This window comes from Phaenicophaeus curvirostris, chromosome 2 (genome assembly GCF_032191515.1).
Source record: "Phaenicophaeus curvirostris isolate KB17595 chromosome 2, BPBGC_Pcur_1.0, whole genome shotgun sequence".
NCBI lineage: Eukaryota > Metazoa > Chordata > Aves > Cuculiformes > Cuculidae > Phaenicophaeus > Phaenicophaeus curvirostris.
Genome location: NC_091393.1, coordinates 41015785 through 41033820, shown reverse-complemented (window position 1 = coordinate 41033820; position 18036 = coordinate 41015785).

Genomic DNA, 18036 nt, shown 5'->3' with positions numbered 1-18036 from the left:
CTGGACTTTGATGGCTCAAACCCAGCAAAAGTACACGAAGTGCTTCGCTGCTAGAGACTATGAGGTAGTTACTGATGCTGTTAGATTGCTGAAGTGAAACAAGGCTCTGAAAATAGTGCTTGCCTTACATACTCAGGACAGCTGTATTGTATGGATACAAATGATGCTGTCAAGTCAGGAAAACTCATCAACAGGTCTCAGAGCATCTCTTTTACAACAATGAGTTTTCACACTGATTTTCCATAATATTTGTTTTTCACTTGTATATTTTAAGACCTACTGGTTTAGTAGATCTGATTAGAAAGTATCGTGTTGCATTTCACATCTCAGTACATTTAGGAAGCAACTGTCATTGCTATTCCTATAACTCTGGTAAGATCAGCCCAAATAATCCATTCTTGACACCTTAGGTTTTTTATATTTGTTCGAAATGACGCAAATTATTTTACAAGAACGTAGTCATATTTCTGTTGTCTACCACAGAAATACTTCATTTGTGCCACTAAAGGCTTTTGAATACTCTGCTAGGCTTAGGATGAGTGACAGCTGCCAGGCATTTCTTTTTTCACTTTTGTTATATCCAATAGAAATTGAACAATGAAAGGATAAGGGCAATGAAACTAAGCTTGTATGAGTTTGAGGTCAATGGCATTGTGGAGTCTAACAATTTGTCAAAAAGGAATCACAAGATTTTTTTTTTTTTTTGAAAGATGTTTTTGAACTCTGAACTGGTCCAACTAATAACAAGTGGCCACTGTTTTATGCTGCAGATATAATTGTGAACAGAATGATGAAGGTCTTTCATATCAGTGTGCTCTTTAAAAGGGACACTTCTGTGTACAGCTGCACATAGTGGCCTCCTTAGTGCCTTGAATCTGAAATCAGGACCTTTTCAGACCAGTTAGCCCCCTGATATATTCCAGGGGGAATTCTGAGTTACATTTCTTGTGGTCCTGGGAGAGATTTTTCCACCAGTACTTGGCAGTGTATCAATGATTACTGCAGTTAATTTAAATTATCCTTAGATTTTAGTTTGTAACCTTGTTTGTAGAGATGTGGGTTGAGTTCTTTCCTCCAAAGCCTCTTCTATCAAAGTTGACCTTTCATATTAAGTGGAGTTCTTTCTAAAACACATTGAAAATGTCCTACGCCTCCATTTGTTTATGCTTTTGTAGGAAGGGAAGAAGAAAGAAAATTCAGTATTTATGTTTTACTGGTAACACTGTAGCTGTAAAAAAAAAAAATCAAGCAGAGGCTTTCTGGTTTAGAATAGCTTTCTTTTATTCTCTTTTTGTCTGTTTTTTATGATCACTACACCTGACTTTCGATATTTGGTTTTCCCTGTTGACAATTTTACTATTGCTTTTACTTTTACTTTTTTATCTTTCCATTAACATTAAACCATGTCTGGGTCTGTCTGCTTCTGTGCATAATAGCTTTCAGCATTGTGCTGATGAACTATTTCTCTCTCCTTTCCAAACAATTCCTAGAAATATTGCCAAATATATTGTTGAAAGTTTCTCCAAGTTTCTCCTCTCTACTAAGAGATGGAATCCTGCAAAAATGGTAGAAAAGCTAGTTGTCTTTCTATTATATCCACAAATTCTTCATGTGCCAGCAGTGCTCTTCAGTTTAAAACTGTCCATCCCATGACACCTAGGGAGACTGATAGAAAGGTAAGATAGAGTCTTGAAAATTTACCTTTGTCTTCTTCATATTACTCAATTTAAAAGCAATATGAAGGATGACACTAATGACTACAATAATTCCTGTTCTTCCAATCAGAAAATTCTAAGTTAGTTTATCAACCTCTTGTCTTGGGCTCAGTTCATTTGTGTTCAGGCAAGAACTTGACCATGCATATCCCAGTTCAGGCCATGTGCAGGAATCAGCTTCATTTTGCCAATATTAGGAGACTACAGGACAACTAGTCAAATAAGTCTTCTTGGTGTACTTGGCATATTATTTCTTTATGAAGTATTCTTCAAATAATGGACTGTATATGCCCCAAGCTCCTAGCAAAAAATCAGTCCCAGAAGCAATTAAATAAAAGAGACAAGTCTCAACCTGCACTATTTACAGCACATCTCTGCAGTCTATAGACTGTAGACAGCAGTCTGGGTGAGAACTTTTCAATAAAATGGATTTTCACCAGAATTTGTCAAAACTAAAAATTCGTGTTTTCAGAAACACATCTCCTTCGTTAAGAAATTTTCCCAGCAGCAAACTGGGCTTATATGTTGGTTCTAACCTCAGAGACAAGATTCTCAGAGCTGTAGGAAAATTTCCATGCAAAATTTTGGACCCTCCCTCCACTGAGCACCTTAGCCATCGTGATACCTGATTATTCCCTTTCTGGTTGCATATAACATAGAAGCCTCAAAGCCCTAAGGGGAAAACTCAAAAACATTTCTTATTTCCCTTTTCCAATATTTTAAGTAAGCATGCTAAAAAAACCAAATTATGCAGACAGCCAATAAACCTTTCAGCAGCCTAATTTTTCAAACAAAGATGTCTCAGGTAAATAAGCTGTGGCAAAGAAAGGGAAAAGGAAACTATGTAAAATTCTGTCTTTTACTTATCTTTTATATCTTCTTAAACTATTACTCCTTCCAAGGGATTCAAAGTCTTTGTATTGCAAGGTTCTACCAACCTCTGAGAAGAAATGTTTAATGATGTTTATCAGTCCAATTCTGACAAAACACTATGGAGTTTCAAATCAAGTAATTATTACTTTTAACAAAAATATCTTAAAGATAGCATATAAGAAAGTTGCAGAAAATATTATTATTATTATTATTATTATTATTATTATTATTATTATTATTATTATTATTATTATTATTGGTGGTGGTGGTTTTGTTGCTACTTAGTTCTTTTCACGGACCCTTCTCACTCACTGAAGAAATCTTTATTTCCTCTTGCAAGAGGAAGTATATAGGCTCTGATGAGTCCCTGTTGAAATTAATCTGGCTTGGCTAGCTTCTACACTTTCTATTCCTCAGTAATTTCAGAGAAGTTATTTTAAAGTTCACGTAGCCATTACCAGTGATTTTGATGCTGTACACACCACATCCAGAACTAAAAACACATTAGCCATGCTATTGACTATCCCACAGACAGAAGGTTAATGCTCATTCTTAAATTGTTCTCTGCAGCATTCCATGTTTACATCATGAAATAGAAGTGTGCCAGCTAAGAAGGTATTTCATATTTTGTACAGCATTCTGCTCCATTAGCTTTCATAGCCTGAGCTACTGTATACTTCTATATCGTTTGTGGTTGCTTGAATAATGACTTGTTCTCACAAGGTGAGAATTCACACTCATTTTTTCCAAAGCAAGCACACCTAATGAGAGAAAGTAAGAAATTCAAATTGTAGACACCTCATGCACAGAGATTCACAGAGATCATTCATCTTTGACTACTTAGAGAACTGGTGAGACGCTTAAGACTCAAATTTGAATAAGTTTATTAATGATACATAGTTCTGTTTACTCTTCACACAATACAGGTATATCATCTTCACTAAATTAATCTACTTTTTGATGAAGATGGGATCATGGATGAAGAACAGCTGCTTGAAAATTAATCAAATCAAAATTAAGATCACACGGTGAGGTAGAGGAAAGCATATAGTTTGCAAAAATCATGTTGTCGTCTATTTTATAAAGTATTATCATTACTAGTCCGTTCTTAACACAGGTTAATTAAGAATTCTTGACTCCTTACTGATGGGAACTTTTCATTATATGTAATATCCACAGAGAAGTAATTAATTTTGGCTAGGATATTTCATTAATTTTTCCCTTGAATAACCTGACATTACGTCCATCGGGTATATTTAGAAGGACTACAACATAGTCTTGGATGTAGACACAGAACAGAATGTCAGAAACTGCAGCCAAGGTTGAAACTTCCTTTAAGGACCTGAAGTCTCAGAAAAAAAGAAAAAAAAAAAAGAAAACACCCAAGCAAAAAAAATCCCCCTGATTTTCCTTACAACACCACTACAAGCAAGAACGCTGCCTGTTGCCTGATGAAAAAAAGGATGAAACACTTTTGCAGTTGGCCCAAAACTGCTGAAAACATTCTCAGAAGACCTAAGAACCAATGAAAGCCAAGATAACTTTTCCCTCTGTCTACAAAAGCAACTTCCTTGATCTTCACTCATCTAATGAACACCTAGCGGAACATATGCAAATGTAAATAATATTTTGCCTTTTTTCATCTACACATGATTATCCCCCAGGAAAAGGCAGAGGGAAAGAAGAAAATAACCTGTATAAACTAACAGCTCTGAATTATTCATTTTTTCTGAGTATTAATAATATTTTCATATGGAATAGCTGTTCCCTGTCCTGCACATTTGAAATAACTCATGAGGTTTTATGATTCAGAAGCAACAGGATTGACTGCCCCCGAATAATAGATTTTTATTGTTTTTCATTCAAACATACCAGATATATCAAAGTTTGATTTTTCAGATAGTGCTGTTTCTGCCATGTCCAATTCAGTGTTTTAAAATAAAATAGTATTTCTCTTCTAAACCATGGAAGCAGCCTCTGATTTCAGGAAATTCAGGAAACCAGAATTAGACTCCTACTCATTTCTTCTGGTTTCTTTGCTCACATGATAATGCTTGGTGTGGTTTTGTTACTTATTGTCAACATCCAAGACTCAGATACATTTTTGGGACAATGATTTTCAATGCAAATTTAATTAAATATTAACATTATTAAGTAATATCCTTTTAAGCAACTCAAAACATTTAATTAATTGAAACAACTACTAATTATCCAGCTCTAAAACAATGAAAAAAAAAAGCTGCTCTGTTTATTTATTTGTTTTGAACTATCACTTAACACAGTATTTTATCTATCTTCAGTCATATTGCACCCAGGTTGCACTAAGATCCTGTTAAACTTCTCCCTCTGCAACCAGCCAGTTCCATTACCTATTCAGGCTGGAGGCAGAGAAGGGCTCTGCCATCTTTATCACTCAGCATTCAACATGAAAAAGAAGAGACAGGACAACACAGGAGCAGACACTGCCAACCTTCTTTAGAAACTTGAGTTTTGATTGGCTGTACTAGAGTTGTAGAATTGGTAACAGAGGCTGCTTCTGACTGTTCTACCTTAGGTAGCTACCTACACACCAGATACCATATGGCTTCAAAGAAGAAAATTATAGTGCTGTATTTCCTTCAAAGAAATTGGAAAAAAAGATAAAAGAAAATGCTGAGGTATATAGAAACTACTAAGATAATGAGTAGTATTAATCCTACCAAAAAAATATTATTAATATTAAGATATATCATTAATTTTAAAGAAGTTTCAATAAATTGTTAACTTGCAAGGCATAAAGGTAGATTAAAATACATGTAAATAGCTTGTTATTATCATAAAATAAATTTCTCTTAAAAATAACCTAAAATACTCTGACAGCATGATAAAATATAACTGTAACATCCAGCTTACATTTTACATCAACCTTTCATTTTCAAGCTAAACCCTAATCTATGTTGACAAAAGAGTAGAATAGCCTTCCAAAAATATATCTGCTGGCTGAACTGGTCTGTTTAAGGGCTTGTTACAAATTATGCATTTAATACATTCAGTTTGGTCTTTAATGACCAGAAAAGAGAAAACCCAGCTAAGTGGATACAGAACTTGTGTGGCAACACAGAGAATGATACTGATTTCATTCTGACTGACAGGCTCTGTATTATCCAGAAGACAGTAGAATAAAACCACTTCGACTCAGGAGCTGCCTGCTGTGGTATATCATTTAACAAAACATTAAGCAGAGAGGAACAAAATTGTTCAGCATGAAAACTTCAGAAATAGCTAAGACAAGTTCAGGACAGAATTTAGTCATAGGATGAAAGAGGAGAGACATTAAGTGTTACTAACCAACTGAATTTTTCTGCATTAAATAAAAATGAAAGATCTGGCTATGTTGTAAATGTAACCCATGAAGTTAAGAAATTATATTCTCTCAGAAAATGTTCTATTTTATTGAAATGAAGGCTGAAGTTACAAATATGAAATGTAAGTCTTAATATGTGGTTCAGAGACATAGTACTTTTCAAAAAAATGAACCAGAAAGAAGTTCAGCCACTTTGCTACAAAATAGAATGGTTTGCTCATTTTCAGAAATGACAGTGATGCAGAAGGTAGGATCACAGACGGGTTACCCAGTGGGAAAAGAGGCAAAGGAATGGAAAGTTATGAAGGGGATGTTACACGATATTGCCTTTAAAAAGCAGGCTTCAAAAAATTTGTTCACTGAATAATTTTGTTCACTGTTTCAGAATCTGTTTTATTTAATTGTTTTTATAGATTTTTTAACATAAAACCTGTGAACAAATTAAGAAACTAGCCATAATCACAAAACCAGCAGGATAATCCACTCAAGAGATAACTGGAATAACATCTGGGAAGAGCCAGATGACTTTGAATCACAAAGAAACAGAAATGTAATGGTAAGATAAAATACAAGGTCCTGAATTGAAGAAATAACATGAATTCCTATGAGAAGTTGTGAGTGCATCAGCCAGAACTGAAGGAGGAGAGAAACATAGGCACTTTAGCTAGCCTCAGCAAGACCAATAACCAGCAAAGAGAAGGAACTGTGAAAAATACAATTAAAAGGTGTTTCAGTCAAGCTGTTTCTTGTTGAACTAGGTAAATATACATGGCATGCGTGCATCACAATGTGATGCCTAATTTAAAGTACAGCTTTCACCACACATACTTAGATACAAAAAACTCAGACTAGAATAGATGCAGAGACTAAGTACTGCTATGCTGTGAGCTACGACTAGCCTGTAACGTGAGGTGAGGTTAGATGTAATTGGCTTACTTTCAGTCAAGTCAAAGGTAGACCAGGAGGAATTTGAAATCCATAAGTCTGAGGTAAGTAACAAAGGAAAAAGAATGCTTTAATTTAGAATATAATAGGATGCAAACTGTTATTAAGACATCAGAAAAATTCTAGTTTCCATTCTGTCAGGTAATGAAATCTGGAACAGACTTTTTAGAGGTCTCTCATCCATCTTATGCTTATCATCCTTCAGTTTGGATTAAGTTAAATTCAATTAACTCATATTACTATTACTAAAGAATAGAAAACTGTGGGATTACAAAAATCAAGAGGAAGTTCACTATTATGGTAGAAGCCTTTGCTTTCTTTGTTTCCCATTAGTCAGCCTGGCAGAAGCAGTATGGCATGAGTCCTTAGTGTTGACACAAACATACCTCTGACACTTCAACACAGGTGACCTCCTCCTCTAAAGCAAATGATTTGATGTGATTTATGTAAAGCAACAAGTGTATTTTCACATGCAAATTCAAATGTGTTTTCCTACCTACTGTTATTAAAAACTTAAACACTCCCAGAAAAACAGATTACGTGTATAGAGCAAATGAAAAACAGATAGATATTTATCGACACAAAGGAGCAAGCAGAAGAGGAGCACATCCCAGCTTTAGTGTTGAGTCAGTATTTACTCCTAGAATGGCTCCCAGAGTGATGAGGCGTGTATTGAGAAACTGCTGCACCACACAGCTCAGAAAGATCAATGAAAACTGGGCTGCACGCACAGCGAGATCCGAGAATCACAGTTGAGGTTGTGCATGGTAACTTTTCCTTGTTTCCTTAAATGAAGTGCTTTTCTCTTACACTAAGCCTTGATCTGTTCAAATTAGTCTCACCTGCAACATCAGACATTACCTGGGAGATTGTTTTAAAGAAACATCCTCCTATCTGTTTTTTTATTTACTTGTCATCTGGTTTCATAGTCGTCTCTTATCCATATGAATTAACATTAAGATATCTTTTTTCTTAGATACACGTACCTGTTTTGTCATCCTTATATCAATGCTTACAGTCATAGTACGATGCTTGCATTATTATTACATTTCAATATTCTACTTTGTTATCACAGAAAAGCAACTTGAGTTGCAAATTTTTATAACGTAATTTTCCTTTTCAGTCAACAAATCGGATAATTCCTCTTTGAGGTGAGCAGGTTAATGTCTATTTATCAACATAGCGACAAAATAACTAGAGTAAGAAACTTTTTAAACTGCATATTTCTGCAAAACTAGAGTATTGAGATCATTGTTGCACAAAGCTGAAGAATATATACATTCTTCCTGAAAGCATGCTCATATATTAAAGTTTATCTTATACAGTGAAGCTATTACAGCAACTTTTGCCACTGCCACCTACAGCCACCATAAGCAGTGACAGAAAAAGAAGTACTGATACAGCAGCAGTTGTTGGAATGAATTAATTTTACTCATTTGGAAAGATGCATTTGTGACACGAAGAAGGAATTAGAGCAGCGAGGTTTAAGATGCAGCTTGTGACTATAATTCCCTATGAGGCATTGTAAGACAGACTTTTGACACATCAGATGTTTAGCATAGGTTTCCATCTGTCTTTGTACTTACTAAACAGAAAAAAGAATGCTGGAAGATCATTGCTCCTTCACTGCACTCTCAGAAATAGAACAACTTTGTGAAGCACAAAAAAAAAAGGACCTTGAACAAAGGACACCTTTACCTGCATTAAGTACTTGTATGGATCTGTCACAGTTGCATGTAAATACATATATTGCAATTCAATATGAAAAATTTACAACACCCTCATGATCCACTTGCAGACAGTAGAAAAAAATGGTAGGGATTTAAAGTTAAAAACAGGAAAAACCTGTAAAAATTGAACTTTTTTTTTCACTCTTCTGTTATTAAACCCAGTATTTAGATGAGCTGTTCAGAATGACCTTGGAGAAGCAGAACACAGGACCACACACAGAACTGTATTGAGAAATATAATCACTGACTTAGGAATTCGTAAATGGCAATATGGTACATCTGAACATGTTAAAGTGATGTGGAGCGCTGACAAACTGAAAGGGGCTCAGTGAGCAGCCAACAAGCGCTACACATTCATACAGCCGTTCAGCTACTGCACTTGGGCACTCATTTAAAATTCTTGACTCCAAAATGGCCTAAGTGGAAATTTTATCCATCCTGAAATCATGTAGTGGCACTTCATTGAAAAGAATCATTAAATTTGTATAGGTTAAAAAAAATATGGAGTATAAGCTCAGAGTTTTGCAGTTTTGCAGATGAAAAACTGCCTTAGGATGTGCAAAAGCAGTTACTGGAGAAATAACAAGAAACAATATGTTTTGAATCCAGGGAACCCTTGATCTATTTCAATATTTTGAGAAGTTGATTCATGTGGACTTGGATAGTGATAACATCACATGAATTAAAAATAGCTAAAAGACCATGGCAGATAGGAATGATAAAAAGAACTTTGTCAATTTGTGATAGTTCAGCCTCAGTGCTCAAATAGATAAGATTAGATCAGTACATTAGACTGATAGAAATATTCAAACCATCAAAGGGAGATGCAGTTGGCAACGAAGGAGTACTTATACCAGTGCAACATCACTTGAACAAATCTTGTGTCCTAAGAGGTTTTTGAATAGAGCTCAATTTAGAACTACCCACAACAGGTTCATCCACTCGAACCTACATCTGTATCTGCATCAGTTTCCCAAAAGAATATGCTCTCAGGTACCTCAAACAGACCTGACCTCAAATGGAGGGGACAAAAAACCAGACTGTTTTGGTCATTCTTGAACCCTAATGTCATTCCTACATAATTTTTGGCAATTAAGAAAGAGGATACTGTCGGTCATGAAAGGTTGCTAATCGTCAAAAATTAAGTTTTATAAAAGGAGTAACATATGAATTGAAGCAAAACCTGCTTTTGTTTTTGCTTTGCTTTTTGATTGGATGAAAGTAAATATTAATGCATCAGTAATCATATGTTCTCTTCTGTTCAATTTGGTAATAAATATGTATAAAGTAAATAACATAACAATACAACATAATCGAAGAATAGCTTTTACAGTTTTCTTTTTTATATTTCATGATGCATCTCTTATATTTTCATTAGTGTAACACTCCTGTAGTCTTCTATGGGCCATGAAAATTTGTTGGTGGAGAGGGACAAGTTCCAGTGGAACTTCCCCAGTCTTCCAAGAAAAAAATTCCACTGGACTGGAGGCTGGCTGATGTTGTGCCCATCTACAAGAAGGGTCGCAGGGAGGACCCAGGAAACTACAGGCCTGTCAGTCTGACCTCAGTGCAAGGGAAAGTCATGGAGCAGGTGATCTTGAGTGCTATCATGAAGCACATGCAAGAGAACCGGGTGATCAGGCCCAGTCAACACGGGTTCACAAAAGGCAGGTCTTGCCAAACTAACCTGATCGCCTTCTATGACAAAGTGACTCGGCTGCTGGATGAGGGAAAGGCTGTGGATGTGGTCTTCCTGGACTTCAGTAAAGCCTTTGACACAGTTTCTCACAGCATTCTGCTTGGAAACTGTCAGCCTCTGGCCTGGACAGGCGCACACTCTCCTGGGTGGAAAACTGGTTGGATGGCCGGGCCCAGAGAGTGGTGGGAAATGGTGGGAAATCCAACTGGAGGCCAGTGACAAGTGGGGTTCCCCAGGGCTCAGTGCTGGGTCCAGCCCTGTTTGATGTCTTTATCAATGACCTGGATGAAGGCATCGAGTGCACCCTTAGCAAGTTTGCGGACGACACTAAGCTGAGTGGAAGTGTCGATCTGCTGGAGGGTAGGGAGGCTCTGCAAAGGGATCTGAACAGGCTGGACCGCTGGGCAGAGACCAATGGCATGAGGTTTAACAAGGCCAAGTGCCGGGTCCTGCACTCGGGGCAAAACAACCCTGTGCAGTGCTACAGACTAGGAGAAGTCTGTCTAGAAAGCTGCCTGGAGGAGAGGGACCTGGGGGTGTTGGTTGACAGTGACTGAACATGGAACAGCAGTGTGCCCAGGTGGCCAAGAAGGCCAATGGCATCTTGGCTTGTATCAGAAACGGCATGACCAGTAGGTCCAGGGAGGTTATTCTCCCTCTGTACTCGGCACTGGTGAGACTGCTTCTTGAATCCTGTGTTCAGTTCTGGGCCCCTCACCACAAGAAGGATGTTGAGGCTCTGGAACGAGTCCAGAGAAGAGCAACAAAGCTGGTGAGGGGGCTGGAAAACAGGCTTTATGAGGAGCAGCTGAGAGAACTGGGGTTGTTCAGCCTTGAGAAGAGGAGGCTGAGGGGAGACCTCATTGCTCTCTACAACTACCTGAAAGGAGGTTGTAGAGAGGAGGGTGCTGGCCTCTTCTCCCAAGTGACAGGGGACAGGGCAAGAGGGAATGGCCTCAAGCTCTGCCAGGGGAGATTTGGGCTGGACATTAGGAAAATTTTTCACAGAAAGGGCACTGGAACAGGCTTCCCAGGGAGGTGGTTGATTCACCTTCCCTGGAGGTGTTTAAGGCACGAGTGGATGAGGTGCTAAGGGGCATGGTTTAGTGTTTGATAGGAATGGTTGGACTTGATGATCCAGTGGGTCTCTTCCAACCTGGTTATTCTATGATTCTATGAGAAGTGGGGTAGCTATTTTAAGATATAACCCATACTGTTCAGATCCCCTCAGTGCCAAAGATTATACTCTATCAGCACAAAAAAATGTTATTCTCCACCAGTATCAGCAAATATTCTTCTAAAATATTCTTGTGTAACCAACTCAGATATGCTCTAAGTCTATTCTGCTGGTGACACAGTATTTCTGGAAACAGCATCTTCAATGTTTTGTTCTCTATAGCCAGACTAAAGCTACTTCTACCAACATTGACTAATTCCTTACTAATTCAAATAACCACACTGGCGAAGAGAAGACTTCCCTAGGAAGGAAGAATACTCCAGGAAAAGTCTGTCTAATATCTAGGGGCAATATATAGTAGAAATTAAACTGAAAGGCAACACAGCTTAATGTTTCCTAAATTACCTGTTCGTTTGTTAAGTTTCAGGTTCTTCTGTGTACCTGTCCTGAAAATATCAGATATCCTTTCTCTGGATAAATTTACAGAATAGGAAGTAATATCAGGCCAGCTGTGAGCCTGCCTTGTGCACTACTTGCTAGGTCTTGTGTGCCTTCCAGATGAGAGAAATTGTACTGCCAAAACCTAAAAACATTATAACTGCTTCCTCCTATATTTTGATGAGTATGTCAATGTACTGACTCTTCTTTGCATAACATGCAACACAAAAGCAAGTCCAGTTGCTGCACTGTCAAACTTTCACACAGCGGCTGTCCCTTTTCCCACATACCTTTCTGCCTTATGCATTATTTACTCCCAAAAAAACTTCAAAGGACAATGTGAAGACTCCTATCCTCACAAAACATTTGAGTAGTTGTGATGACAGGAAGTCACAGAGGAAGAACTAAGCAATTCTGAAGTATTACACTTTGGAGGAAGAGCTTGTTAGAATGTGAAATTTCAGTCCTATAAAAACTACAATTTAAAGAGTTTTCATTTCCTTTTACTTCATATTACATTAAATCAGATTGATATATTTTGTTTAGAGAAAAAGACCAAAATAGTATTTGTAGCAATTTAACTGCTTTGTTTTGACAAAATTTTGATTGAACTTTGACTATATAATGTCAAAGAAACCAATGTAACACATACTGTCAAATTTGCTAAATAAAATATAATTACCAAAGTATACAGTTTTCTACATACTATGATAGGAAATTAAAAACAGGCAGCAATAGTTTACAAACTTACTAAAATCTAATAAAGAAATCACCAGTTAAAACATTAAGGACAGCTGGGAATGCTTCTAACACAGAGAAATAGAAGATTTGGAATTCTGGATAATCCTTTTGCATTTGGCTGTCTGATGAGAGAAGCCATTCAGTCCTCTCAGCGGCAAGATGTTTAGATATATTCTGACAAAATCCACCTCTTACAATAGAAAATTCTTCTGCGAGGTCAAATAAAAAACAGACAGTGTTTGCTAGAACTTGAAAATACTCCTGAAAATCAGAAACATTGAGACATGAAAAGAAACAAAAAACCCTTGGATTTAGACTTCCAAGTTACATATTAAGTTAGTTCCTGTATTCTGAGTGTATTCTGCTTCTCCATGTAAAGGCAGAAAAAAATGTCTGGAAGATAATTATTGCACAATGGCAGTCTAAACAATTCATCACTTAGCTAAAAAACACTACTAATATGAGATTTTTCAAGGGTGAAAAACATAATTTCTGTGAAGCTGAATAATTTTTACTTTTTCCTACGTGCAATGTTAAATTTTAGTTTTCTGCCAAATCTATAATTTTCTAGGTATTTAGATAAATCACCCACAAAGAAATTATACTAGGAGAAGTACAACCACTTTTTTTGTGGTTGTAATTTGTTGTGATATTTTATTGTAATTTTTGCTGCATCAGTAAAACCAGTCAACTATACAAGACCATAACTGTAGCCTAACTGGAGTTTTGGTATATAAACATTGTTGCCCTTTCCAGTCTCATTCATACCTGCCTCACTAACTTTAATGTCCAACAGTGAATCATTGTCTTTGAGATCATGTTTTTCACATTTTAGAGTTATGACAGATCGTATGTCTGTCCTTTAATAGTTAAAGTCTTTCGGTAACCTGCTCTGAATGGGTCTGAGGACCCACTAATAGGAATTCAAAAGCGTTACTAAGAGTCTCCAATGTGTCTATTTCTGTCCTTTCTTTTTGTGGTCAAAACTTCCCTTGTAAGAAGAATTTTCTTACTGGATGATTGCTTTTACTGGAAAGCCAAAGCTGATCTGCCCCATCTGAACATAGCCTGGGATGAATCACCATGTCAAAGAGCCACTCTTTTCACTGACTATTAGAGTTCACCAAGACAGCTTTGATAGGCAGCTAAGATTAGGCAAGCTATACATTATCCTTAATGTCTAGACTACTCGATGTCCAGTGTGTGTGCAGGAGGTAACAACACCTATGAGTTCATAGGTATACTGCAGTTGAAGGTTTGTGGTGTTTTGCTAATGAGAAAACACACAGTATTTCCTAAGAGTGGTCAGGGTCCATACTTAGCTCTGGAAACTGCTGTAAAATCTATTCAGACCATCAAGAATCAAGAACAAATTAGATTGATTTGTTGCAGTGGCTTTGTACTTTTCCAGACAGAAATGACAGCTCAAAAATCAAAGAATATAATTTCCCGGAGTTATTTTTAAAATTTGTGTGGATAATATTTATACTTCTGCCAGCTTTCTTCTCTCTTGTGATGCAGAGCTCTTTAGTTAACAAGAAAACTTCAAAAAGTTTAAAAGTTTTGCATTCATTTTCAGTTTAGGCAAGCACACTGAATTTCAAATAATCTTTACAAAAATTTATCTAACCATTTGAAGGGTGTACTTAGACATCACTTACACTGATCTGACCTTGAGTCACCCCACTGAATTCAGTATCCCTAATTCTGGCTTAGGTTGGAATAAATGAGGTTCAGACCTCTGAAGTCTGCAAATGGGAGTAGATTCAATACGAGAACTGCCTGTATTTCAAGATACCAAACACTTCTGATTCCAGCTGGAAACTACTCAACAGCAACATCTCTCAAGGTATCTTGGCACTCCAGTGTTGGCCAGCTCCCAAAAATTCAAGGGCTATAAAAATGAGAAAAGGAAAGTGCGCTGAAACATTGCAGAACCTCCATAAAGTCTGTATCACATCTGGAAACCAGGCCATTTTTTTGCAAGAACATCTATGGGTAAGGAAGGGTGAACAGAGCTGTTTAACTTCTCAGGTGATTCTCTGTCCCAAATTCTGTTCTTGTACTCATATTTCCATTCAGCCTATTGCTAGCGCAAAATGATGTTTCATTACAAGGCACATAGTGACTCAACAACCAGAGTTTAGCTCCTTGCTTTCAAAATTCCTTTTATGGAATAGAACCAAAATAAACTAATTTTATATTCTTCAAAACTGTTTACTTCTAGTATTTTCAGGTCATGACCAGCCCTTCACATAATGTCTGAGATGATAGCTTCACATCACAGAACTCTGAAGAAGCTCAGTTGTGTTATATTTCTAAGAAGAGATTCAGTTAAACTCTTATTAAGTATTTACATAAAAGATACATCAGCTCTTGATGATTAACCGAATTTCTGCATGTAGTTTTTTTCCAGCCAGTTATACCTAGTAAACCATCATGGTTTAGCACTGGCCCAGCCAATTTCAGCATCTAAAACTGAGCAGTTTGGCTCCCAGTTCCTTTAGATGGGTCAGTGGCAGAAGGGAGCTGGGCTCAGGAACTGGATTCGGGAATGCACAAATCCGGGATCTGGGCAAACAGACAGGAGCAAACAGAGAGACGAGGTCATCAAAGAAGAGAGAGAAACCCGGGTGATCTCTCGGTTTTATCCTGAGTATGACGTATACGGGATGAAATACTGTGTTGGTCTGTTTGGTGTCACCTGTGTGTGACCCTTTTTCATCTCTTTGACTTAAGGCAATCCATCAGCTCGAGGATGACCTTGGTTTCTACAGGAATAAGTACAAGCACCAGCATTTCCGTATACCAGTGCCACACGTTTATCACTTCTACAGAGAAACACTGTCTGAAAATCATGCAGTTAACTTTCAGAAAATGAAGTTACTCAGACAAGGCTTAGCTGAAGTTAGAAAACTGATTCTACCTTATATCAAACCAGAACATAAACAGACAGAAGTTTACTGTTGAGCAATATATTTTTTTCCATTGGCATTTTCAAGTAAAAGCAGCTTATTATAGCCGCAGAAGCAAAATGAAATAAATCTGTGCTTTCACCAAGTTTGTATGAAAGTCATTATTAACTAATTCAATTTTCACTCTCCTTGTATACTTTTCTTTCTTTATGTCTGTCACCGAACTATGAAATCTGGCCTAGATTTTAATGGTTTAGAATCATGTTTGCAGAAGAAAGCACTATTTTACCAGTGAAAACAGTTTGAATAAATACCTATTCTGTCATTTACATATCTGGAAACAATGATTACAGAGTTCATTGTGCTGCTTTAAATTGCAGGTCTAAAGCTTCTTCTAAGCCAAGTTACGTTTTGCCTGTTCTTTCAGTCCTTGATGGTTATTTCCCCCTCCTTCTTTTGATTTTCCACTGGAGATCATCTGACCACATGGTCTGTCAATTCAAAGTTGAGCTGAAAACAACCTGTAGTAGTAATAATAATAATCAGTAATAATAGCTTATTCCAACCAGATAAACAATGCAACACAAATGTTATAAACAAATTTTAACAATCTTTCATGTTAAATTAACTACAAAATGACTTGTAACCACCTTAACCTTGGTAACACTAGAAAAATTAAGCAAAACCTTTCCTTCCTACACTGCCTTTTTTAAGAAAATATGTCATGGAGATAAAATATCATTCACCTGGCCTTCTCTCTAGGTCTAGAAGAAACAAAATAGAAAGAGTAGCACTTTCACCCTACACTAGGGATTTATCATCTTCCATCCTCATCCCTAAAATTCAGATTCTTAATCTGATTTCTGGCTATTGGACTGCAATCCATTTTCCAAAACCAGGACAGTAAGACCATTAATGTTATATAGGAAAAATAAAGATAATATGAAATCACATGTAGAAAAAGCCATACGAAAAATCCCTGTTTCATCACACACACTGGCATTATTATGCTATTTGGCTCCCTAAAGAAACCTCTCTTGTCAGCAGAAGTGTCATGATACTGCATAGCCTTAAACCTTGTTTACCAAGAACACTCTTCCATGAGCTTTGCAGCAACTGATATTTGTAAGCCTTAGCCTCAGAAAGAAAAGCAAAAAGATAACTAAAGGCTGTTACCAAAAGGCTACAGAATACAGAGTGGATTTCAACTCACAGAGCAGTCAGTAGACTGTCGTTGGGTTGCAGGTTTGAGGGGTCTTTTTTTCTTACTTAAGACATAGGTGCCAAAGTCGACTTATTCAGACTTAAAAGAGAATTTTAAAAGTCTCTGCTCTTCCAGTTCTAGGAACTTCATTCTCTTGGCCTCTTATCCAGGAGACTGGACAAAATCCTCAATTATTTTGAGGACAGCAAAATAACCGTATTCAAGCACAAGAATTAAGTTGGCATAAAATTGCCATGAATATTTTATATAAAAGCTCTTTGTCTGTGCTTCCATCTTATAATTCAGGAAAATACTTAAAGTTTTTACTTATCAAAACAGCTACTTCTTTTGGATGACTGAACAAGTCAAATTTTACCTATACATGTTAAAAACTCCAGTCTGCTGCCCCAAACTTTCTACTGCTTTCCAGACAAACAAAATAACATGAAGAAGCTAACTATTCCAATTGGCATGCATTGAATCCTGAACAAATTTTCATGAGAGGAGATATCCCGAGCACTGGGCTAAAATCTCATGTTCCAGGTATAATTTTGAGCCATTTACCTAATGGTTCAATATCCAGATTGAAATGAGACCTCTGTTTTAACTCCTGGATCTTCACTCTGTGGAAGTGATCTTGCTTCTGAAGCTAGTTTGTGGTGGCACCTTAGTCAAGCTAACCACTTCTCAATTGTTTCTTTTCCATTTTCCCAGTAAGAAAATACAATTGTGAAATCATCTACCTCTACAGCTATTAATCATTTTTCCATATCTGATTCTCAATCCTTGTCCTTCAAGCCTTCTTGACATATTGTCACTCATCATCTTTTATGAGATCTATGCTAAACTCTCACTCCCTGCAACAAACTCGAGTTCCTCAGCATCTTTTGCACAGCTCAGATCCTGCCTATATTTTATTTTGATTTCATCTTGGCTTGCATACTGTAAGCCCCAAGACACACACTAGCAGTTATCTCATAGTATTGGTCCTTTGCCATACGACTCTGGCTTTCTTTTAAGCCCTGTAGAGCTGTCAAACCCTCTGGGAAGCAGAGATCCAGCTGACAACAATCTGGTGTGAGCATGCCAGGAGGGCACACATGATCACTGAAGGACAACTTCTCCAGGCCTGCAGAGCAATTGGCATTCAACAACATTGAAGGCAACATGTTGAAACAAGAAATGTTATTCCATTGCAAAGAAAAAAGGGCTAATGACTACAGCAAACCATCTGCCTCTCCCTTCCCCCGTACACA